General features: G+C 41.0%; 2 long non-coding RNA genes across 2 annotated transcripts; both read right to left on the bottom strand.

The window, feature by feature from the left end:
- Positions 1-953: 953 nt before the first annotated feature.
- LOC117515058 lies at positions 954-2,561 on the bottom strand. Its single transcript, XR_004562019.1, has 4 exons — positions 2,419-2,561; positions 2,174-2,287; positions 1,270-1,415; positions 954-1,088 (listed from the first exon to the last, which is right to left on the bottom strand). It is a non-coding gene; the product is annotated as an uncharacterized LOC117515058 (long non-coding RNA).
- Positions 2,562-4,679: 2,118 nt separating this feature from the next.
- Positions 4,680-5,074, bottom strand: LOC117515059. The gene is made up of 2 exons (XR_004562020.1): positions 4,922-5,074; positions 4,680-4,846 (listed from the first exon to the last, which is right to left on the bottom strand). It is a non-coding gene; the product is annotated as an uncharacterized LOC117515059 (long non-coding RNA).
- Positions 5,075-6,035: the final 961 nt, after the last annotated feature.

Here is a 6,035-nt window from a genome sequence, read left to right as displayed (position 1 = left end):
GTTTGAGTTTAAATCTGTCTATGGTGAAGACCTGCAAACAGGTGATGACTGCCCAGGATTAGAGCAGGGATTTCATGAGTACCTGCATAAGTGATGTGATACACACATCTCATTCATTTGGTTGGGCAGTTGGAGCTAATACCCTTTGAAAAGAACTGTTTTAGTCAGCTTCTGTCTCATGTTGCCACTCTGTAATTTCAGAGTAGTGATTTTTGCAATGTGATGTAGTCTTAGCTTAAAAAACACAGACACAATCAGTGACAGCAACATATGATGATGATTCTCAATTCCATACTGTGTGTCACTGATGTGCTGCCTGAGCAAAAACACATCATCTAAACCTATCCTCTTTCGTACAGTGTAGACAACATCTAGCAGTTTGATGGGCTGTGATTGTCTGGAATCTGCTGATGCCTGGCGAATGAACCACTCTGCTTCCCTGATGACCCTCACTGTGCCTTGAGACGGAATCACCAAGCCCCCTCTGTTTCTTAGAGTCAGTAGGTGGTAGCTCTTGTCCTCACTGGCAGGTGCGGCGTCTGTCACCAGGCTGGCACGGCAGACATCACAGGACGACTTCATTAAAGTCCGTCGCACAACAAATCCTAAAAATATAGGTAGACTAATTAATCATTTAATAACTAATAATTAGTAAGCATTGGGAAATCAGGTAGACACTTCTTTGTTTGTACAATCATCTGGTTAATTGGTCACTGTTTTCCACAGATTTTGACTACAATCCACTATTAGTGGACATCTACCTGAAATGTACACAAGAGCGTTGTCTACAAGACCATCGAAGCGGGTGGGAAGGTAGCTGTGGTCATGTATCAGGGCAAGAATGTCAGCAAAGGGGGATAGAAGATTTTCTTCTTCTGCAGAGGACATATCCACAGCTGAGAGGCTTGTAGATATGTCGATGTGGTAGGATGGGGCCGCAGAGGACATTGCTACAGCTGGTACGTTCTCTGTATCATCCTGTACTGTCACATTCCCTTTGCTGCTTGGTTTAACAACCCCACACCGGGCCATCAGCTTTCGGAAAATGTACTTGAATTGGCTGGCAGTAGGGTTGTTATTCCAGCCACCTTAAAATAAAACAATAATATATTACACATATATTTAATATTCAAACTGTATCATAGTGGTGACACATTTTTCAAACAGATTGGTTGACCAGACACATTTTTCAAAAATAAGTAAATAATACGAGCATTTGCTTCCAGTCATTTAGTGTTGTGACTAGTAAATATGAATTAGAAACTCTACCAGATGCTCTGATGGTATTAAAGAGAAGCTCCAAGTGGTCCTGGCTGAACCTGTAGGTCAGGATATATTGCTGTCTATCAAGCAGCACCGGAACCATCGACATCAATGTGTCAATATTGATGACAAAGCCGAGGATAGAGAGAAATCTTAAGCACACAAGAAAGCAAAGGTTTAGAATCCTAAAAATGACTTATTGGGGGTGGGAGGCTGAGGGGAACACAGACAAATTTGCAGACAGTAAACACATAGCATGATATGAATAACACGTACCGCTTTATGAACTCAGAAGCATCTTATGAACTCGATGCAGAATAGAGCATCTCTTGAACCAGGCAAGACAGAACATCTTGCAGAATAAAGCATTAGGGATGCACTGAAACTGGTAGAGTTGAGCTGTTGGTAATTGTTAATTTTTTCTGTAGATAACTGAATGATTTGTAACTTGACTATTTTTATAAATTTAAAATAAATAAATCCTTATTTTGTAAACCTTCGAATTTCAGCAAACTAAAATTTGTGTACTGGGTATAAGTGACTACTCAAATGTAGAGTCATTGTACTTATCCTTGTATGGGGGATAATGTTATCAGTGCGTCACTAATACCATCAGTATTTTAAAAGACCTCTTTGTTCGATAAAGGGGGGTGCCATCATCCACTTCAAAGTGAGCAAATACCCCCTGGCTTTTGACAAGAACTCTCTAGTGCTTGTACAGTTTCTAGAACCAAGGGGAGCTTTGAACCCTTTGGCTCTGGGATTGCAGCTGTTGAAGATGTCAAACAGGGTATCCATTATCTATAGAGAAATATCTAAATTAACCAGAGGCACTGAAATTATCACAATCACTGGTTGTTTAATTCCACTCTGTGGCTGCGCCAATGATGCAAATCCCTAGCTGTATTACTTCAATAAATTCTGAAGTAGCCTCACTGTCTTTGAACTCTGCATAGCCCATCTCCCGCAAGGTGCGAAGTGCCACGGCCACAGAGTTACTCAAAGTCTGCGCAGCCAGGGAGACCTTGGTTGAGTTTATAAGGAGAAAGTTCAATTAAAAAGCACATTAGGGCTATAAGATACAAATATCACCAAGAATAAAAACACAACAGAGCCAATTTATACTAAGTTCTCTACACATTAAAATAAACATACCTTCATCTTCTGATTAATAAAGTTCACATGCTTATCTGTGACCCTATTAGCAGCATGTAATCCACTTTTCTTTTGGACATTGTTCAGATGAACAATGTACCTCCAATTGATGCTTCCAGTGATGCTTCTAATTGGGCTGTATGCCTGCAGAATCAGAATCTTTATTACTGCAAATATACAGAACCATATTCTCCAGTAATAATACAAATCAACATTTATTAAAAACCAGTAATAAACATGTACCTGCAAGATATTGCATGTCAGCTTCAGCATGTGGCAAGCATCCATCATGACAAAAACATTGTCATGTGTTACTGGATGTGGGAAATAGGTCTTCAAGGGCTCACAGAGGTTTGCCTTTAGATTGCACCCAAATTTGGTGCACATACTCACATTGGATGCATGACCATCCATTGTCAGGCACACCACCCTTATCTGACGGTGATGCAGCTCTTCTATGGCATGCTCTACCAACACTTTTTGTGTTTCTGGTGTGAGGGACTTTGTCAAATAATATGCAATTGGAGCTTTCCAATAACCCTGAAGCCCAACCACCTTAAAACACAAGAGCCTCGGAGGCAATGTCTGTCTCATTTAATCGATCCCCCATGTCCACAAATCCATACATTGTTTGTGTCTGAAGATCATATTGGACGTGCTTTTTGATGGCCATGGCATCCAGCATCAGAGTCACACAGCCGTACTTGGCCTCATCTTCTTTACGTCGTCTTTTCAGCATGTCCAACATCATTTTATTGAGACCAGGTGTGGCATCAACGGAGCTCAACCACCTTTGTAAAATTAAAAGTACCCATTTAACCACTAACCTAGATAATGATTAGAAAATATCTAGTACTACATATTCAGGTTAATGTATGCATGTAATTTATTTTAAAATTAGAAATCATGAAGCATACCTTTGCAATGAACTGGGATGTGGAAGGTGAATATGCAGTCTTTCTCAGATAATGATAGGCTTTGGGCCATGGAGGTGGAGCGTAAGGGCAAAATCTCTCTGGGCCTTAGTGTACTCCACACCCTACCTCAAAAAGAGGTGAACTGGAAGATCTGAAATTCAATTAGCAAAAGTGATTTTGTAGGTTTAATTTTAATGAGGAGGAACGCTACCGAAGAAGATAAAAGACAAAAAATATTCCATGAAATATTTTTTATTTCACCTGAGTAGTAGAGAAGCTTGAATCTTCGACTGGACTGGGTTGCTTGACGTGAGGACATTTCGCTTCAAATCACAGAAGCTTCCTCAGCTAAAATTCTTGCTCTGGTAGTCTGACTTCTGTCTTGACTCTTGTAGAGAAGAATAAACCAGAAGCCAACAAAAGATGGAGTTTTTAACCTAACCAGACCCCTCCTACCGAGAGGCCGACTGCTATAGGCTAGTGACTAAACAATAGCTCTAATTAGCACCTATTGTGCACTCTCCTAATGATGGGATGGAAGCCTCCCCTGATGGCTCCCTTGATGACTCTCCTGATGACATGAATGACTCATTACCATGAACAAAAGACTGAAACTGCTTAGACCTGAGTACCACATTGTAAACAGGGGACAAAGCGTGTCTGAGACCCGCCCCCCGGTTAAGGCTGGGTTTCAACTGTTTTACAAAGAATGCTTCCTTGACACCTCTCTCAAACCATTTCTTCTCTCTGGCTAAGATTTTAACTTCCTTGTCCTCAAACGTGTGGTTAGTGTCTTTCAGGTGGAGATAAACTGCAGACTGAGGTCCACTGGCGACCTCTCTGCGGTGCTGGTATAGCCTCTTGTTTAAAGGTTGCTTAGTCTCACCTATGTAGTGTTCATTACAGTTTTCCTGACATCTGATATAATACACTACATTGCTCTGTTTGTAACTAGGGATCCTGTCCTTAGGGTGAACTAATTTCTGTCTCAAGGTGTTAACCGGTTTAAAGTAAACTGGGATTTTGTGCTGTCTGAAGATCCTCTGTAGTTTTTCCCCTACTCCTGCTAAATAAGGGAGAGACACTCCTCTTCTTCTTGTCTCCGTCTCCTGTCTATCTGGTCTCTTTGTTTTCTGGGACTTCTGCACTTTGTCCAGGGACCATTGTGGGTACCCACATACTGTGAGGGCTTTCCGTACAAGTTGTTGTTCTTTAGCCCTTCCCTCTGCAGTTGTGGGCACCTGTAGGGGTCTGTGTTGAAGAGTCCTGATCACCCCGAGCTTGTGTTCAAGGGGGTGGTTTGAGCCAAAGGGGGGTGGTTTGGTCCCTGGACAAAGTGCAGAAGCCCTCCTTTCTCTTGCCAAGGCATTTGACTTCTCCCGCTGCAGTTTCCTCACTCTTGCTGAGGCTTCTTGGAGTTTTGCACGTATAGCCTTGGGACAAGCAGGCAGTGAGTATGTGTGGTCAGTGGCCTGTCGCTTACTGCACTTGTGCCTCTCTCCAATGGCTCCCTGTTGCCACAAAATATATAAATAATGGTAATATAAAACATATATCAGTTACTTTTTAATTCAAATTATACTCACAACATCAGGCTGAGGTTCAACCTGAGACAAGTCGATTGGCAGGTTGTCTTCCACTCTGCTAGAAGTGTTTGTGTTTCTTGTTGTTACCAGCTAAAGTAAATACAAGTAAAGACATTAGAAAATGTTGAAATATTGGTATGAGTTATATACATACATATATACACACATATACACACGCACACACACATCATGATATACATACCTTTTGAAGATGAGATGGAAATTTGAATATAGTTGGCACAACATTATCTCGAAACCGGACAGTCTGCCCCGTTCTATCGAAATCCTCACTCCTGGAGTGCTCACTGCACAGTAGTGTCCTGTCATTGGCAACAAAACCGGCCCTTCTTACTGCAACTTCCCACTGCCTCCTTCTCTCTCTGTTTTGGGAAATCTTAAACACAGTCAAATAAATAAATAAATATAAAATTTTCCACCTTTCTTTCCATTAACATTAAGGATAAGGACAAAATTACACACCTAAATTATCATGGTGTGTGTATATGTGTGTGTGTGTGCGTAGATGTGCATGTGTGTGCTTTTACTCTGGGAATAGAACATCACACTACAAGAATAATAAAAACATCCAAAAAATACAGAATGAGTAAATAAATTATAGCAACATATTTTAAATAGCCTCGTGTCAACAAAAATCTAGCAATCCTATTATGTCACGTACTGTCATACGTATATCTTACAGGTGAAAGGTGATCCCCTGGGATCTCGTTTTGATGCAGTGCTCATTAGAGCAGCCGTATGCTGCACAAAAATCAGGCATCTCCTTGAGGTGTACTGCTATAGACACAAAGAGAGCAATTTACTGTATCATAATACAAGATGTTTTTAACAAACCAACCCACTTGCAAATCATGTGCGACTCATGTACCAATTGCTGGGTTAACTTTTACATATTAGGTTCCACTCAAAGGCTCTTCTTATTAGTCAACTAACCAAAACTGAACCAGGACTAAACGAGGACTGAACTAGGACTCAGGACCAAACCAGACCTGAATCAGGACTAAACCATACCTGAAGTAGGACTAAATATCACAGTGTCCTTTCCACAGGTCAGAGTTTAGTCATAGCTAACTCCACATGGCTAATTTGCATAAAC

The sequence above is a fragment of the Thalassophryne amazonica genome, chromosome 8 (assembly GCF_902500255.1).
Source record: "Thalassophryne amazonica chromosome 8, fThaAma1.1, whole genome shotgun sequence".
Taxonomy (NCBI): Eukaryota; Metazoa; Chordata; class Actinopteri; order Batrachoidiformes; family Batrachoididae; genus Thalassophryne; species Thalassophryne amazonica.
The sequence above is the reverse complement of the archived record's forward strand: the minus strand, read 5'-3'. Positions and strand labels throughout refer to the sequence as shown.